General features: G+C 43.0%; 1 protein-coding gene across 7 annotated transcripts in view; it reads left to right on the top strand.

Moving 5' to 3' along the window:
* The first annotated feature begins 15,807 nt into the window (after window positions 1-15,807).
* LOC118376592 (cullin-2) overlaps window positions 15,808-16,830 on the top strand; it is a 42,553-nt gene continuing 41,530 nt past the window's right edge. For 3 of the 7 annotated variants that reach the window (XM_035763319.2, XM_035763318.2, XM_035763316.2), the window contains exon 1: window positions 15,809-16,119. The gene's annotated coding sequence lies outside the window, so the exon portion shown is untranslated. The other 4 variants (XM_035763314.2, XM_035763317.2, XM_035763315.2 and 1 more) reach the window with 4 other exon arrangements.

Below are 16,830 nucleotides of genomic sequence, written 5' to 3'. Positions count from 1 at the left end.
ATCAAAAGTAAAAGTATAAATAATTTAAAGTTCCTTACATTATTAAGCACAATTAAGCACAATTATTAGGCACAATTACATTTTTTTAAATGTACAGAGAGCCATGGGGACACTCCACCACTCAGACATAATTTACAAACAAAAAAATTGTTTAGTGAGTCCGCCAGATCAGAGGCAGTAGAGATGACCGGGGATGTTCTCTTGATAAGAGTGTGTGAATTGGACCATTTTCCTCTCAAAATGTAACACGTACTTTTGGGTGTAAGGGAAAATGTATCGAGTAAAAAGTACATAATTGTCTTTAGAAATGTAATGAAGAAAAAGTTAAAGCTGCCAAAAATATAAATATTAAAGTAAAGTACAGATCACCCCCCTAAAAAATTTAAGTAAGTCAATTAAAAGTACTTTACACCACTGCAAATTTGTGCGCAATATTTGAGACAAATAAGCTCTTTGTGCGTATGGAACATTTCTGGGATATTTGATTTGATACATGGGACCAACACATAACAAATCAAATCAAATTTTATTGTTCACATACAGTACACATGGTTAGCAGATGTTATTGTGAGTGTAGCGAAATGCTTGTGCTTTTAGTTCTGACAGTGCAGCACAAGTCATTTTGTTGATATTCTTTTATTTCTTTCATCACATTCCCAGTGGGTCAGAAGTTTACATACACTCAATTAGTATTTAGTAGAACTGCCTTTAAATTGGTTAACTTGGGTCAAACGTTTCAGGGTAGCATTCACAAGCTACCCATAATAAGTTGGGTGAATTCTGTCCCACTCCTCCTGACGGAGTTGGTGTAACCGAGTCAGGTTTGAAGGCCTCCTTGTTCGCACATGCTTTTTCAGACCTGCCCACAAATTTTCTATAGGGTTGAGTTCAGGGCTTTGTGATGGCCACTCCAATACCTTGACTTTGTTGTCCTTAAGCCACAACTTTGGAAGTATGCTTGGGGTCATTGTCCCTTTGGAAGACCCATTTGCGACCAGGCTTTAACTTCCTGCCTGATGTCTTGAGAAGTTGCTGCAATATCCCTCATGATGCCATCTATTTTGTGAAGTGCACCAGTCCCTCCTGCAGCAAAGCAGCCCCACAACATGATGCTGCCACACCCATGATTCACGGTTGGGATGGTGCTCTTCGGCTTGCAAGCCTCCCCCTTTTTCCTCCAAACATAACGATGGTAATTATGGCCAAACAGTTCTATTTTTGTTTCATCAGACCAGAGGACATTTCTCCAAAAAGTACGATCTTTGTCCCCATGTACAGTAGCAAACCGTAGTCTATCTTTTTTTATGGCGGTTTTGGAGCAGTGGCTTCTTCCTTGCTGAGCGGCCTTTCAGGTTATGTCGATATAGGGCTTGTTTTACTGTGGATATAGATAGTTTTGTACCTGTTTCCTACAGCATCTTCACAAGGTCCTTTGCTGTTGTTCTGGGATTGATTTGCACTTTTCGCAATAAAAGTACGTTCATCTCTAGGAGACAGAAAGCGTCTCCTTCCTGAGCGGTAATGACGCCTGGGTGGTCCCACGGTGTTTGTACTTGTGTACTATTGTTTTTACAGATGAACGTTGTACATTCAGGTATTTGGAAATTGCTCCCAAGGATGAACCAGACTTGTGGAGGTCTACAAAAAAATTCTGGGGTCTTGGCTGAATTCTTTTGCTTCACTATTTCTTTCCATACACATTTTGCCGAGACATTAATACCTGCCTTATACAAAAAACAAAAGAACAACTTCAGAGTGAGTTGTCAGATACGCGGTCTGTTGCTTTAACAACAGATAGCTACAGATTATGAATCATCCATTACTATGAATCATCCATTACTATGAATCATCCATACACCAATTGGATTACTCATTTATTTACTAACTAACTAAATAATCACAGAAATGCATAAACAAACAAACAGTTGATATGGTTACAAGGAAATGAGTGGGGAGGTTCCCTAGTGGGCTAAGCCAATATGACAGATTGGTTGACAAAGGGTGTGGACTGAGAACATGCGGGAAAGACAAAAGGAATCACTACACAGATGATAATTATATTAACTGAAATGCTAATCCTTTGCACATGAACACTCCCTCATTTGGGAATAATTGCAATCAATATATATTTACGCCCAGTGTGTCGTCGTGATTTCTGTTGGAATCTGGTCCGTCTGCAGAGAGTCAGTTCATCGGCGTCTCTCTCTCTCTGCTTCCCTGAAAATCAAAGTCTTTCGTGGTTAGAATGGATACTTCAGAGTACCATTCAGAAATGTTCTTATAGAATAGAAGTTTCGGCGGTTGTCAGTCTTCGCATCCCAAGTTGACATAATTTCTAGCTGCAGACTAGTAACTAGTATCTAAGAGTTGCTCTTCTGTAGGGATTGATAGTCTCAGAGTTTAGCCATTTCCAGCCGTATAGCCAATGGTCCATGTGGTACGGATAAGAATTCAATAACTATTCGAAATCACAGCTCACGCTGTGGGTTTGCTTGGTCTAAACTCAAACCTGTGCCCTCTGTGTCCACCGAGGTACGCGTGGTCTAAAGTGGATTTCCTCAGGAGGGGATTTTATTTGTAACAATAGAAAATGCAGTTCTATGATGCCAGATCATGTCTGTGCTCACTGGGGTGGGCCAATGGTTTAGTTAAACTTTAAAAGGAATACAGTTCTCTCACAATAAAGGTTAAACATCACATTACATCATTTCACAAATAGTTTCATCTTTACTCAATCATTTTATACAATAATTAGATACACACCTCCTAATTGAGAAATGTACACATTCAGAGATACAGTAGGGCAAAACAAGTATTTAGTCAGCCACCAATTGTGCAAGTTCTCCCACTTAAAAATATGAGAGAGGCCTGTGATTTTCATCATAATTACACTTCAACTATGACAGACAAAATGAGAAGGAAAATTCCAGAAAATCACATTGTAGGATTTTTAATGAATTTATTTGCAAATTATGGTGTAAAATAAGTATTTGGTCAATAACAAAAGTTTATCTCAATACTTTGTTACATACCATTTGTTGGCAATGACAGAGGTCAAACGTTTTCTGTAAGTCTTCACAATTTTCACACACTGTTGCTGGTATTTTGGCCCATTCCTCCATGCAGATCTCCTCTAGAGCAGTGATGTTTTGGGGCTGTTGCTGGGCAACACAGACTTTCAACTCCCTCCAAAGATTTTCTATGGGGTTGAGATCTGGAGACTGGCTAGGCCACTCCAGGACCTTGAAATGCTTCTTACGAAGCCACTCATTCGTTGCCCGGGTGGTGTGTTTGGGATCATTGTCATGCTGAAAGACCCAGCCACATTTCATCTTCAATGCCCTTGCTGATGGAAGGAGGTTTTCACTCAAAATCTCACGATACATGGCCCCATTCATTCTTTCCTTTACACGGATCAGTCGTCCTGGTCCCTTTGCAGAAAAAAAGCCCCAAAGCATGATGTTTCCACCCCCATGCTTCACAGTAGGTATGGTGTTCTTTGGATGCAACTCAGCATCCTTTGACCTCCAAACACGATGAGTTGAGTTTTTACCAAAAAGTTATATTTTGGTTTCATCTGACCATATGACATTCTCCCAATCTTCTTCTGGATCATCCAAATGCTCTCTAGCAAACTTCAGACGGGCCTTTGACATGTACTGGCTTAAGCAGGGGGACACGTCTGGCACTGCATGATTTGAGTCCCTGGCGGTGTAGTATGTTACTGATGGTAGGCTTGGTTGCTTTGGTCCCAGCTCTCTGCTGTTCATTCACTAGGTCCCCCCCGTGTGGTTCTGGGATTTTTGCTCACCGTTCTTGTGATCATTTTGACCCCACGGGGTGAGATCTTGCATGGAGCCCCAGATCGAGGGAGATTATCAGTGGTCTTGTATGTCTTCCATTTCCTAATAATTGCTCCCACAGTTGATTTCTTCAAACCAAGTTGTTTATCTATTGCAGATTCAGTGCAGGTCTACAATTTTGTTTCTGGTGTCCTTTGACAGCTCTTTGTTCTTGGCCATAGTGAAGTTTGGAGTGTGACTGTTTGAGGTTGTGGACAGGTGTCTTTTATTTACATTTACATTTAAGTCATTTAGCAGACGCAAACAGGTGCCATTAATACAGATAACGAGTTGAGGACAAAGGAGCCTCTTAAAGAAGAAGTTACAGGTCTGTGAGAGCCAGAAATCTTGCTTGTTTGTAGGTGACCAAATACTTATTTTCAACTATAATTTGCAAATAAATTAATTAAAAATCCTACAATGTGATTTTCTGGATTTTTTTCTTTCTCATTTTGTCTGTCATAGTTGAAGTGTACCTATGATGAAAATTGCAGGCCTCTCTCATCTTTTTAAGTGGGAGAACTTGCACAATTGGTGGCTGACTAAATACTTCTTTGCCCCACTGTATAGTTAGTTATATGTGTTTCCTGTCCTCTCTGAGGTCACCAAATGAAACACACTTGTCATACCCGTCCACGGACCATTCCCACCCTCTCACAGGTGGACATTTTGTTTCAAATTCACATTTTGGGGATTTAGGAGTTCGCCCTGTGAAATACTTTGTTCTCCCTGTGTCTCTCTTTCTGCATGGCAAGGGGGAGAGAGTCTCTGCCAGGAATTTACGACGAGAGAGAGAACAGGCTAGATGAGCTCCTGCATTTTTCAGCATTTTCTTAAAAAAATATAGATTTAGAGTTAGATAAACTTAGATTTTGTGTCAGGAACATATACAGGATGCTACCCTCTACAATATAGCCTTCACTGCAAATCAAAACTCAAAACCTACAACCTGATTTTGGACGGAATTACGGAATCACCTGGAAGGTTTACAACTACCAAGGATTATTATTATATACAGCAAATTCTCTGGAAAACAACAGAAACCTGAAAACACCATCCAACCTGGAACTGAGTGAGTCATGTTTAGTCTAAAACTATATTTTATTTCCAAAAGCCAAGAAGAGAAATACACAACATTACTTTATAAGGACTGATTGCTAACATAATTCCGGCAAGCTTGATACAGCTTCATTTAGCACTGACGTGTCAAGTGAGAGGTGCCAAAACATTTTAGCACAACAATGGCAGGAGGGTCAAACAGTCTACTCCAACCAAATGGAGAGGCCTTAGAAGCTGCCTCCTGCTGTTCAGAGGTAATTCAAATACAGTACACTGTGTATGTAAAGAATGATAAGGCAAGAAAAGATGACAAAATAAAGCTCCTTATGGAAAATCAAGAGACACTTTTTGCTGACTATTACAAAAATGGGAACAACAGCAACCTTATCTTCCACACAAACCATCCCCTGGCATGGCACAGTGCTATCTTAGCATACAACCCCTTTTTTAAGAAAGGGGTGTTAACGAGGGGTGGAAACTCAGGATATTAGACAATGAGGACTCTGAGTCAGCTAATATAAATCTCTATAAGTCTGGAACAGTAATGGTACAGGGCAACCCCAAACAGTTTCAGTTGGACTTTCACCTCATCAAAAAATTTGCCCAGCAGGAGAAGCTCTCCCTTGAGAAAGATACCCACACCCCGAGCGGGTCAGGCCAGACCTCTTCATTATATAACCCCACAGACGAGCCACCCCCAGCAGAAAATCAACCTCCCAGCACAGAGTACTACCCTCTCATTGAAATGAAGGATACATTTACCCAGCTGGAGGTAAGGCAGGTGGAGCTGGAACAGCAGGTCAGCACACTCCAGTCAGCACAGACCCAGACAACAGTCCAGCACAACAACACTCTCTTAACCAGACCCGGAATGCATATCTGCACTCTGGACAGTGGTGAGACAACTTCAACAGGAGAAAGAGCAGGAGCCGGAGAAGAACAGAGCACTAGAGGAGAGGATCAGACTGCTGGAGGAGAGGTTGAGAGGAATGTTCTCCTTATGGACTCAAATGGGAAATATATACAAGAATAAAAGCTTTTCCCAAACACAGTGTGTTTGGGAAAAGGGTGTCCAAACACCCAGCCCGCCCTAGACCTTCTGTCTGAGTACGAACTAGGTTCACCTAGGTACATAATAATACACACAGGCACAAATGACCTGAGAGCACAGCAGGAAAGGGTTGCCACAGCACTGAAGGGAGTGATTGAAAAAGCTTCTTCTACTTTCCCCAACGCACAAGTGGTTATCTCCACCCTGCTACCCCGAAAAGATTTCCACCCTGCCACAATACAGCAGGTAAACGCAAGTATTTCCCGTGACTGTGCCTCAAAACCAAATGTTTTCCTGGGCCACCACTCCACCCTGGACTTGAACACTCTATGACCAGGTCCACCTCTACAAGGCAGCAGTGCCCACCTTTGCCCGGACTCTAAAGGACATTGCTCTCAGATGTGTCCTCAACACTTCACACAGGAGCAACAGATCAATAGGCACCCCGCCCAGACCAGCGAGACACCCTCGCAGACCTGCGGGACACCCCCTGGACCTACACATAGAGGACCCACCCCAAGAGGACTTACATCTAGACCACATCACCCCCAACCACATCCACACCCCCACCCCAACCAATCAACACCCCCCCACGTCAACCATCCCCACACCCCATTTAGGCCCCCTCAGATCAGACCTATGCCCCTCCTGCCCACCCCATGCACCCCACCCCCGCAAATGGGGCCTCAACATGGAAGTCACACATACGCCCAGGCAGTGAGCAGGCAAACAGGCCCAACCCCCACTCTTACACTAGCCCAAGCCAATGGCATGTACCAGATGCTCAGCAGGCTCTGCTCACACTTACTGGCCTGAGGCCAAACCACACGACCAACAACATTGGACACTTTATGGAACACAAAGCCTTCACTATATCATCCTGGAATATCCAAGGCCTGAGGTCATCTGCCTTTGGCCCAAAGAGCAGGAACCTGGACTTCATCAAAGAAATCGTAAATACAGACATTGTCATCCTGCAAGAAACCTGGTATAGAGGAGATGGACCCACTGGTTACCCTCTAGGTTACAGAGAGCTGGTAGTCCCATCCACCAAACTACCAGGTGTGAAACAGGGAAGGGACTCAGGGGGTATGCTAATTTGGTATAGAGCAGACCCAAGATCCATTAAATGAATCAAAACAGGAACATTTTACATTTGGCTAGAAATTCAAAAGGAAATTATCTTAACAGAGAAAAATGTCCTCTTGTGTGCTACCTATATCCCCCCCACTAGAATCCCCATACTTTAACGATGACAGCTTCTCCATCCTGGAGGGAGCAATCAATCATTTCCAGGCCCAGGGACATGTACTAGTCTGTGGCGACCTAAATACCAGAACCGGACAAGAACTTGACACCCTCAGCAAACAGGGGGACAAACACCTGCCTGCACAGGACAGCATTCCCTCCCCCATATGCCCCCTAGGCACAACTATAACAACATAATCAGCAAAAACAGGTCACAACTCCTGCAGCTCTGTCGCACGCTGGGTATGTACGTAGTTAATGGTAGGCTTCGAGGGGACTCCTATGGTAGGTACACCTATAACTCATCTCTTGGCAGTAGTACTGTAGACTACTTTATCACTGACCTCAACCCAGAATCTCTCAGATTTTTCACAGTCAGCCCACTGACACCCCTATCAGACCACAGCAAAATCACAGCAAAATCACAGTCTACTTGAACAGAGCAATACTCAATCATGATGCATCAAAGCCAAATGAACTGAGCAACATTAAGAAATGCTACAGATGGAAGGAATGCAGTTTGGAAACCTACCAAAAACAATTAGGCAACAACAAATTCAATCCCTTTTAGACAAATTTCCTGGGTAAAACGTTCCACTGTAATAGTGAAGGTGTAAACTTGGCACCAGAAAATCTTAACAGTATATTTGACCTCTCAGCTTCCCTATCAAATCTAAAAATCTCAAATAGAAAACCGAAGAAAATGGACAACATTGACAAATGGTTTGGTGAAGAATGCAAAAAAATAAGAAAGAAATTGAGAAACCTGTCCAACCAAAAACATAGAGACCCGGAAAACCTGAGTCTACGCCTTCACTATGATGTATCACTAAAACAATACAGAAATACACTACGGAAAAAAAAGAACATTCAGAAATCAGCTCAATGTAATTGAAGAATCCATAGACTCTAACCACTTCAGGGAAAATTGGAAAACACTAAACAAACAACAACACGAAGAATTATCTATCCAAAATCAAGATGTATGGGTAAACCACTTCTCCATTTTTTTGGGACTCTATAACAAAGAATAAAGAGCAAAAACATATACATGATCAAATACAAATCTTAGAATCAACTATTAAAGACTACCAGAACCCACTGAATTCTCCAATTACCTTGAATGAGTTACAGAACAAAATAAAGACCCTCCAACCCAAAAAGGCATGTGGTGTTGATGGTATCCCTAATGAAATGATCAAATATACATACAACAAATTCCAATTGGCTATACTAAAACTCTTTAACATCATCCTTAGCTCGGGCATCTTCCCCAATATTTGGAACCAAGGACTGATCACCCCAATCCACGAAAGTGGAGACAAATTTGACCCCAATAACTACCGTGGGATATACGTCAACAGTAACCTTGGGAAAATCCTCTGCATTATCATTAACAGCAAACTCGTACATTTCCTCAATGAAAACAATGTACTGAGCAAATGTCAAATTGGCTTTTTACCAAATGACCATACAACAGACCATGTATTCACCCTGCACACCCTAATTAACAACCAAACAAACCAAAACAAAGTCAAAGTCTTCTCATGCTTTGTTGATTTCAAAAAAGCCTTCGACTCAATATGGCATGAGAGTCTGCTATACAAATTGATGGAAAGTGGTGTTGGGGGTAAAACATACGACATTATAAAATCCATGTACACAAACAACAAGTATGCGGTTAAAGTTGGCAAAAAACACACATTTCTTCCCACAGGGCCGTCCGGTGAGACAGGGATGCAGCTTAAGCTCCACCCTCTTCAACATATATATCAACGAATTGGCACAGGCACTAGAAAAGTCTGCAGCACCCGGCCACACCCTACTAGAATCTGAAGTCAAATGTCTACTGTTTGCTGATGATCTGGTGCTTATTGTCACCAACCAAGGAGGGCCTACAGCAGCACCTAGATATTCTGCACAGATTCTGCCAGACCTGGGCCCTGACAGTAAATCTCAGTAAGACCAAAGTAATGGTGTTCCACAAAAGGGCCAGTCGCCAGGACCATGAATACAAATTCCATCTAGACACCATTGCCATAGAATACACAAAAAACTATAAATACCTTGGCCTAAACATCAGCGCCACAGGTAACTTCCACAAAGCTGTGAACGATCTGAGAGACAAGGCAAGAAGGGTATTCTATGGCATCAAAAGGAACATAAAATTCAACATACCAATTAGGATCTGGCTAACAATACTTGAATCAGTCATAGAGCCCATTACACTTTATGGTTGTGAGGTCTGGGGTCCACTCATCAACCAAGACTTCACAAAATGGGACAAACACCAAATTGAGACTGCATGCGGAATTCTGCAAAAATATCCTCCGTGTACAACGTAGAACACCAAATAATGCATGCAGAGCAGAATAAGGCCGATACCCACTAATTATCCAAATCCAGAAAAGAGCCATTAAATTCTACAACCACCTAAAAGGGAGCGATCCCCAAACCTTCCATAACAAAGCCATCACCTACAGAAAAACCAATCACCTATGTACAGACTCAGTGAGCATAGCCTTGCTATTGAGAAAGGCCGCCATAGTCTGTCTTCTCTTGAAAGCCAGGTCTGCCTATGTGCACACTGCACACAAAATGAGGTGGAAACTGAGCTGCACTTCCTAACCTCCTGCCCAATGTATGACCATATTAGAGAGACATATTTCCCTCAGATTACACAGATCCACAAGGAATTCGAAAAAAAAATTCAATTTTGATAAACTCCCATATCTACTGGGTGCTATTCCACAGTGTGCCATCACAGCAGCAAGATTTGTGACCTGTTGCCACAAGAAAAGGGCAACCAGTGAAGAACACCATTGTAAATACAACCCATATTTATACTTATTTATTTTCCCTTGTGTACTTTAACCATTTGTACATTGTTACAACACTGTATATATATATAGTATGACATTTGTAATGTCTTTATTGTTTTGAAACTTCTGTATGTGTAATGTTTACTGTTCATTTTGATTTTTTATTTCACTTTTGGATATTATCTACCTCACTTGCTGTGGCAATGTTAACAAATGTTTCCCATGCCAATAAAGCCCTTTATTGGCAAAGAGAGAGAAGAGAGAGAGAGAGAGAGAGAGAGAGACCTTGAGCTGAAAGTTGTGGTGTATTCTACACTGAGATCAAGCTGTGAGGAAGAATGTCAAAGATATCGTGACTTTGTCTGAAAATGACACAAGACTAGCAGAGGAAGTTATCAAAGTGTGCAAATCTCCCAAAACAGTCACAACACTGATATGCACTGAGAGCATTCCATCAGTTTCCATGGTCCTGCCTATGAAAACAATGGTCCTGAAATCAATGGTGACATCTGATGAAGATGAACCCGCAGTAAGGGAAGTCAAGACTGCTATCAGAGTTAACTTGGAGCCTAGATATGCTGACCCTGGTGAAAATAAGAATTTGTTCTTAACTGACTTGCCTGGTTAAATAAAGGTAAAATACAAATAAAAAATGAATAGAAAATATCAATAAAATGTAAGAGTAGGTAGGTCTATTATCATAGACATTGGTAATTTTACCACTGTAATCAGATCAAAATGATTACATTGTAAATTAATGAATTATCCCGCTAACCACGTGTTAAATGTGTTGTGTAGTCTACATTGTGTACCACTCTGAATTGTGCAGCTATAGGCTATTTGATAATAGGCTAATTCTGTTTAGCCTGCCAGCTAGCTAGCTACAAGCTCAGGAACAAACTGGCTGGATGTGAAACCTAGTCGCCAACACCATTGCATAGGCTATTGTGGGGCGGCAGGTAACCTAGTGGTTGGATCGTTGGAAAGGTTGCTGGATCAAATCCCCGAGCTGACAAGGTAAAAATCTGTCGTTCTACCCCTGAACAAGGCAGTTTACCCACTGTTCAACGGTAGGCCGTCATTGTAAAATAAGAATTTGTTCTATTAACTGACTTGCCTAGTTAAATGTAAATTCAATCATCCTTCAAATATCTCTGGGGCTTAGAACTGAACTTGAAGAGTTCATGGTTGTCTTGGAGAAGTAAAATTATATTGTTGCTCACCAGTACGTGTTGAAGAGGAAGAAAAATACAATGTAGCCAAATGTAGCTTGCAAAAGGCACAGATGTGAGATGTGTATTTCCCTACAGTGGGGAGAACAAGTATTTGATACACTGCCGATTTAGCAGGGTTTCCTACTTACAAAGCATGTAGAGGTAGAGGTCTGTAATTTTTTTATCATAGGTACACTTCAACTGTGAGAGACGGAATCTAAAACTAAAATCCAGAAAATCACATTGCATGATTTTTAAGTAAATAATTTGCATTTTATTGCATGACATAAGTATTTGATCACCTACCAACCAGGTAGAATTCCGGCTCTCACAGACCTGTTAGTTTTTCTTTAAGAAGCCCTCCTGTTCTCCACTCATTACCTGTATTAACTGCACCTGTTTGAACTTGTTACCTGTATAAAAGACACCTGTCCACACACTCAATCAAACAGACTCCAACCTCTCCACAATGGCCAAGACCAGAGAGCTGTGTAAGGACATCAGGGATTAAATTGTACACCTGCACAAGGCTGGGATGGGCTACAGGACAATAGGCAAGCAGCTTGGTGAGAAGGTAACAACTGTTGGTGCAATTATTAGAAAATGGAAGAAGTTCAATATGACGGTCAATCACCCTCGTTCTGGGGCTCCATGCAAGATCTCACCTCGTGGGGCATCAATGATCATGAGGAAGGTGAGGGATCAGCCCAGAACTACATGGCAGGACCTAGTCAATGACCTGAAGAGAGCTGGAACCACAGTCTGAAAGAAAACCATTAGTAACACACAACGCCGTCATGGATTAAAATCCTGCAGCGCACACAAGGTCCCCCTGCTCAAGACAGCGCATGTCCAGGCCCATCTGAAGTTTGTCAATGACCATCTGGATGATCCAGAGGAGGAATGGGAGAAGGTCATGTGGTCTGATCAGGCAAAAATAGAGCTTTTTGGTCTAAACTCCACTCGCTGTGTTTGGAGGAAGAAGAAGGATGAGTACAACCCCAAGAACACCATCCCAACTGTGAAGCATGGAGGTGGAAACATCATTCTTTGGGGATGCTTTTCTGCAAAGGGGACAGGACGACTGCACCGCATTGAGGGGAGGATGGATGGGGCCATGTATTGTGAGATCTTGGCCAACAACCTCCTTCCCTCAGTAAGAGCATTGAAGATGGGTCTTGGCTGGGTCTTCCAGCATGACATCGACCCGAAACACACAGACAGGGCAACTAAGGAGTGGCTCCGTAAGAAGCATCTCAAGGTACTGGTCTCCAGACCTGAACCCAATAGAAAATCTTTGGAGGGAGCTGAAAGTCCGTATTGCCCAGCGACAGCCCCGAAACCTGAAGGATCTAGAGAAGGTCTGTATGGAGGAGTGGGCCAAAATCCCTGCTGCAGTGTGTGCAAACCTGGTCATGAATTACAGGAAACATATGATCTCTGTAATTGCAAACATAGGTTTCTGTACCAAATATTAAGTTCTGATTTTCTGATGTATCAAATATTTTTGTCATGCAATAAAATGCTAATTAATTACTTAAAAATCATACAATGTGATTTTCTGGATTTTTGTTTTAGATTCCGTCTCTCACAGTTGAAGTGTACCTACGATAAAACATTACAGACCTCTACATGCTTTGTAAGTAGAAAAACCTGCAGAATCGTCAGCCTATCAAATACTTGTTCTCCCCACTGTATATAGCACTGGTCCTCTTACATTTTTATTCCAGGTTGCATATCACAGTATTTAAGTGCATAAAAAAACAGTCAGTATTTGGTGTGACCACCATTGGCCTCATGCAGTACGACACATCTCCTTTGCCTGATTGTGGCCTGTGGAATGTTGTCCCACTCCTCTTCAATAGCTCTGCGATGTTGCTGGATATTGGCGGGAACTGGAACAAGCTGTCGTACACATAAATCCAGAGCATCTCAAACATGCTCAATGGGTGACATGTCTGGTGAGTATGCAGGCCATGGAAGAACTGGTATGTTTTCTGCTTCCAGGAATTGTGTACAGATTCTTGTGACATGGGGCCGTGCATTATCATGGTGAAACATGAGGTGATGGCGGCGGATGAACGGCACTACAATGGGCCTCAGGATCTTGTCACGGTATCTCTGTGCATTCAAATGGCTTACTACATGATTCCATATGTGCTATTTCATCGATTTGGTGTCTTCACTATTATTCTACAATTTCGAAAATAGTAAATAAAAAGAAAAACCTTTAAATGAGTAGGTGTGTCCAAACTTTTGACTGGTACTGTAATATTAATAGCATTGTAAATAAATTTACAGTGTAACAGAACAGGGCTCCGGGCAGCCGAGCGGAAATGGAGGAAAACTCGCCTCCCTGCGGACCTGGCATCCTTTCACTCCCTCCTCTCTACATTTTCCTCCTCTGTCTCTGCTGCTAAAGCCACTTTCTACCATTCTAAATTCCAAGCATCTGCCTCTAACCCTAGGAAGCTCTTTGCCACCTTCTCCTCCCTCCTGAATCCTCCCCCCTCCCCCTCTCTGCAGATGACTTCGTCAACCATTTTGAAAAGAAGGTCGACGACATCCGATCCTCGTTTGCTAAGTCAAACGACACCGCTGGTTCTGCTCACACTGCCCTACCCTATGCTCTGACCTCTTTCTCCCTCTCTCTCCAGATGAAATCTCGCGTCTTGTGACGGCCGGCCGCCCAACAACCTGCCCGCTTGACCCTATCCCCTCCTCTCTTCTCCAGACCATTTCCGGAGACCTTCTCCCTTACCTCACCTCGCTCATCAACTCATCCCTGACCGCTGGCTCGTCCCTCCCGTCTTCAAGAGAGCGAGAGTTGCACCCTTCTGAAAAAACCTACACTCGATCCCTCCGATGTCAACAACTACAGACCAGTATCCCTTCTCTATTTTCTCTCCAAAACTCTTGAGCGTGCCGTCCTTGGCCAGCTCTACCGCTATCTCTCTCAGAATGACCTTCTTGATCCAAATCAGTCAGGTTTCAAGACTAGTCATTCAACTGAGACTGCTCTTCTCTGTATCACGGAGGCGCTCCGCACTGCTAAAGCTAACTCTCTCTCCTCTGCTCTCATCCTTCTAGACCTATCGGCTGCCTTCGATACTGTGAACCATCAGATCCTCCTCTCCACCCTCTCCGAGTTGGGCATCGCGGCCCACGCTTGATTGCGTCCTACCTGACAGGTCGCTCCTACCAGGTGGCGTGGCGAGAATCTGTCTCCTCACCACGCGCTCTCACCACTGGTGTCCCCCAGGGCTCTGTTCTAGGCCCTCTCTTATTCTCGCTATACACCAAGTCACTTGGCTCTGTCATAACCTCACATGGTCTCTCCTATCATTGCTATGCAGACGACACACAATTAATCTTCTCCTTTCCCCCTTCTGATGACCAGGTGGCGAATCGCATCTCTGCATGTCTGGCAGACATATCAGTGTGGATGACGGATCACCACCTCAAGCTGAACCTCAGCAAGACGGAGCTCCTCTTCCTCCCGGGAAGGACTGCCCGTTCCATGATCTCGCCATCACGGTTGACAACTCCATTGTGTCCTCCTCCCAGAGCGCTAAGAACCTTGGCGTGATCCTGGACAACACCCTGACGTTCTCAACTAACATCAAGGCGGTGTCCCGTTCCTGTAGGTTCATGCTCTACAACATCCGCAGAGTACGACCCTGCCTCACACAGGAAGCGGCGCAGGTCCTAATCCAGGCACTTGTCATCTCCCGTCTTGATTACTGCAACTCGCTGTTGGCTGGGCTCCCTGCCTGTGCCATTAAACCCCTACAACTCATCCAGAACGCCGCAGCCCGTCTGGTGTTCAACCTTCCCAAGTTCTCTCACGTCACCCCGCTCCTCCGCTCTCTCCACTGGCTTCCAGTTGAAGCTCGCATCCGCTACAAGACCATGGTGCTTGCCTACGGAGCTGTGAGGGGAACGGCACCTCAGTACCTCCAGGCTCTGATCAGGCCCTACACCCAAACAAGGGCACTGCGTTCATCCACCTCTGGCCTGCTCGCCTCCCTACCACTGAGGAAGTACAGTTCCCGCTCAGCCCAGTCAAAACTGTTCGCTGCTCTGGCCCCCAATGGTGGAACAAACTCCTCACGACGCCAGGACAGCGGAGTCAATCACCACCTTCCGGAGACACCTGAAACCCCACCTCTTCAAGGAGTACCTAGGATAGGGTAAGTAAGGGTAAGTAATCCTTCTCACCCCCCTTCTCCCCCAAAAAAAAGATTTAGATGCAAGTGGCTGTTCCACTGGATGTCACAAGGTGTATGCACCAATTTGTAAGTCGCTCTGGATAAGAGCGCCTGCTAAATGACTTAAATGTAAATGTAAATGTAACAGTCAATAATCAAGTCCACTTGAATGATACACTACTTTTTAAGTACACTGTTTCTTAACCGTTCCAATCACACGAATAATACTGCATATCTCTTAGTATTTCTACATCACACTTTGTATTTATATGGACGAAGGAAACGTTTACGTTCTAGTTTTCATAAAGGACTCTTTGCTCTACCATAGCTCCCAAACGGGTACCCGTAGTTTTCGCCGACACCATTACAAAATAGGGGTCTTTCTTTACAATGTTGTTCTGATAAGTCTTTGAATCGACGCCGTCTGTAATTGTGACTTTTGTTGGTTATTAATATTTTAATTGTGCACGGTACAAATGTAATTTGTCGAATATGAGTATACTGAATGCTCATGACTACTACATCCTTAACGACTCCATTACAGTACACCTACAGCTGATACAATGGTATATTCCATAAGGTATGGAAATGGAAGTGCTGTAAGTGAGAGATCAAGCTTGTGACAGCGGAGAAACTTGACTTTTTAATAACACGTATATATATTTATTAGAGGTATGTATATACAGAAAATCTCCATTTGACGTTGTAAACGTGTTTACCTAGCTACCCCAAATCGGTCGCTACTAGCTAGAAGTAAGTGCCTAGCTCTAGCTAACTGGATCTCAAAGCTAGCTACTACTATTACCTTGCTATGTTGTTGCTTCTTCCTCATCCTAGCATGGTTAGTTAGTAAATGTGTAACATTGTTCGAGAAAAATATGACTGTTCGTGACTTCAGTGAGTAAGGTAAATATGTATGCAGCATGCTGCAATATTCTCCAAAACTGACAAGCTATCTAACTTTAGCTTGCTTGTTTGAATGACGAATGAAATTGATAGTTGCTAACTAGCTACAGTAGCTAGACAGCTAGCCAGGCCTTCTTGTATAAATCTTGCAGGATATCTAACGTTGGCATTAGACTCACCCTGTTACCTGTGACAGTTCAACTTAACGTTAATGTAACGAATGACTGTATATTGTTAGCAAATCGCTAACTAGCTATATTTGATTTGGGTAGCATGACTAATATTTTGGCGATTGGATTGTTTACACTGTCAACTAACTTAAGCTACGTTAGGTTGCTAACAATCGCCCGTGAACAAGGGTGGAACATTCCATTTTATAACCTTCTAGCTAGCTATTAACAGGATTGTTTGTATGTTGAGGTGTAATTGTATTTAATTTAGGAGTAACGTTCAATCTCACATGATCGTGATAACTTG

The sequence above is a fragment of the Oncorhynchus keta genome, chromosome 4, assembly GCF_023373465.1.
Source record: "Oncorhynchus keta strain PuntledgeMale-10-30-2019 chromosome 4, Oket_V2, whole genome shotgun sequence".
Classification (NCBI taxonomy): Eukaryota; Metazoa; Chordata; class Actinopteri; order Salmoniformes; family Salmonidae; genus Oncorhynchus; species Oncorhynchus keta.
The sequence above is the reverse complement of the archived record's forward strand: the minus strand, read 5'-3'. Positions and strand labels throughout refer to the sequence as shown.